Source organism: Moschus berezovskii, chromosome Y (genome assembly GCF_049115385.1).
Source record: "Moschus berezovskii isolate FMDL1 chromosome Y, NW_MosBer_1.0, whole genome shotgun sequence".
NCBI lineage: Eukaryota > Metazoa > Chordata > Mammalia > Artiodactyla > Moschidae > Moschus > Moschus berezovskii.
In genome coordinates, this window is record NC_142489.1 from 26,301,392 (window position 1) to 26,304,371 (window position 2,980).

Genomic DNA, 2,980 nt, shown 5'->3' on the forward strand with positions numbered 1-2,980 from the left:
AAACTGGAAAAGAGGTAAAACCCTCATTGTTTGCCAATGACATGATCCTCTACTCAGAAAACCCTAAAGACTCTACCAGAAAACTACTAGAGCTAATCAATGAATACAGTAATGTTGTAGGATATAAAATCAACACACAGAAATTCCTTGAATTCCTATATACTAATAATGAGAAAATAGAGAAATTAAGGAAACTATTCCATGCACTGTTGCAACGAAAATAATAAAATACTTAGAGATATATCTACCTAAAGCAACAAAAGGCTTCTTTTTTTTTAATTTCTAGACATTTATTTCTCTGTGAAAAAGGGGGAAAGGGAATAAAATAAAAACTGCACAACTAACACAAAAAACCACCAGGAGGAAGGGAGGGAGGCAGAGGAGATGGGGGAGGGGCCCCCATGCAGCAGCACTGGCTGGCGACCGGGGTGCTCACCCCACTCCCCACCTGGCGGGAGCGGCCCCGTCCTCCCAGGGCTCTGCTCCGTCCCACACTGTGCGCCCCCAGCCCCGTGAGGGGTGGACGTGAGAAGTCGGAGTCCCGGTCTGAGGGAGGAACCGTGCCGGGGGAGGGACCTGGGGTCAGAGCATGCACGGGGAGTAACAGCCAAGGACCCCCACTGTCCCCCCAGGGAGGGGCCTGGCGGGGGAGGGTGGGCACCGTAGGCCAGCGGTGGGTCCTCTTCCAGCATCAGGGGAGAGACAGAACAGTCAGAGCCTCCTGGGCGAAGTACTTGACGTCCACGTCCTGGTCCTGGGTCAGCTTCTCACGGACGGGCTTGACCTCGCTCTGCAGAGTGCTGTTGTCCAGGATGCGCCCGATCTTCTACAGGGACTTGGCCACGTTGAAGCGGACGTTGGCAACAGGGTCCCCGGCCATGTGCAGCACGGTGGGCAGTATGTGCTTGGTGGTGATGTCCTGCCCGCAGATCTCAGACAGCACATTGATACAGAAGAGTGTGGTCATGCGGTGCAGGGAGTTGGCGTTCCCAGACATGGCCAAGACCTTCGGGATGATAGTCGCATGGGCCCACTCCTTCCCAAACCTCTCCACCACCTTCTTGAGGTTGCTGGTAGCCGCCTCGCGGATGGCATAGACATGATCCACAAGCCAGGCCATGCACAAAGATTTGAATTTCTCATCAAAGAACTCCACCCCCAGTTGTCCCGCCAGCAGAGGGATATACTTGATGATGGCCAGCCGCACCCGCCACTTGGCATCCTCCGCCAGCTCCACGATGGCAGGGAGTAGGGACTTCAACAGCTGCCTGAAGCCGATCACCTCGTTCATGCAGTCCAGGTTGGAGATGATGTTCAGCCGCACCTCCGGGCACTCGTCCTTCAACTGGGCCAGGAAGAGGTGCAGGAGGTGCTTGATCGTGCTGTCTTTGCCCGGGATCGGAAAGAGGCCCATGATGATGGAGGCCAGGGCTGACTTGACGAGATGGTTGGCATCAGACACCAGCACCTTGATGCAGGGCAAGATCTGGGTCATGATCACATTCTCCCGACAGTCAGCGGAGAGATTTCCACAGAATTCTTTGACGTTGTGGGAGGCGGCAACCTTCACCTCAGTCAGCCTCACAGTCTTTCATCAGGTTCTGGAAGGAAGGACTCAGGTTCTTCTGGGTGATTTCAGGCCCCACTGCTTTCTGGAGCCCTGTGAACTTGTCGGCCACCATGTAATGGACGCGCCAGGACTTGTCCTCGGTAGCCTGGCACAGGGTGGGCATCACCAGGTCCTCCAGGGCCTCCTGGGGCAGGAATTGGGCGATGTTCACGCATGTCTCCACTGCTAGCAGCCCCATCTCGCTCTTGATGTTGTCCAGCTCCAGCACCTTGGCGAACTCCCCAACCTTGGAGGCTGTGGGTCACAGCACCATGGGGGTGTCATCTGAACATAGGTTCTGGAAGTACTGTTGAAGCTCTGCCTTGATGGCCCTTGACACATGGGGGTAACAGACAGAGAAGAGGCCGCAGGCTGAAGTGTGGGAGGTGAACCAGGCTCCGCCCGCCAGCCACTTCACCAGGGGCACGAAGTGGACCTCAAGGTCGGAGGGGGAGTGCTCATGCGAGATGTCCCGCAGGGATTCCATTGCCTTATCCAGCACCACCGTCTCCTCCACCGTGGCCAGCAACTTCAGGGGCAGCAGCAGGCAGTGCATGTACTTGAGGCCACTCAGCAGAGTGGTAAAAGTGCCCAGCTGCTCTGCCAGGTCCAAAAGGACCTCGTCCTCACCATAGACTGTTTCTGTAAGGAAGGGCAGAAGTTTACCGTGGGCCCTTTCGACCCCAAGGGTCAAAGCAATGGTGGACAGCTTCTAGATGCTGTTGGGGCAAGGCTGAACATCCTCTTTGTGGAGCTCGTCTATGAGCACCGTGATGGGGTAGAACGAGTGGTTGCTGTTGGCTGCCGCCATCTTGGGCCCCTCCCCTTCCTGTCAAGACTGAGGCCAGTGCCGTGCTAAAACTGGGAGAGGGAGGGGTTGGGCTGGGAGGAGGAAAGGAACAAAAGACTTCTATAGAAAATTATAAGACACTGGTGAATGAAATCAAATAGGACACTAATAGATGGAGAAATATACCATGTTCATGGATTAGAAGAATAAATATTGTGTGCCAGGAGCCAGTGAGGGAAATCCTACCCGTGGCAATGGTCAATTGGGGAAGAGGCCTGATGGGCAAAAGCTAATCAGGACTCGAGGAACCCCCTGAACTTACCTGAGCATCTACCCCAAAGAAAACCGGAGTCTGACTGCCTTACTCTCTTACACCTCTTATCAAGTCCTTTAATACTTACGGGGGCTTCCCCCCAACCACCTATCTCTGAAAACATTAATTCAGAGCTGTAGTTTAACAGTTCTCCTCGGCTTAATAGGAGTGTTCCAATCCAAGCCCTTCTGATAGCTTTCTAACTTGCATGACAAGTTTGTCCGGGCTTTTACAACTATGATGTGACTGTTTACAGCCTCAAACCATG

General features: G+C 53.9%; 1 pseudogene; it reads right to left on the minus strand.

The window, feature by feature from the left end:
* Nucleotides 1–691: 691 nt before the first annotated feature.
* Nucleotides 692–2,420, minus strand: LOC148773083 (serine/threonine-protein phosphatase 2A 65 kDa regulatory subunit A beta isoform-like; annotated as a pseudogene).
* Nucleotides 2,421–2,980: the final 560 nt, after the last annotated feature.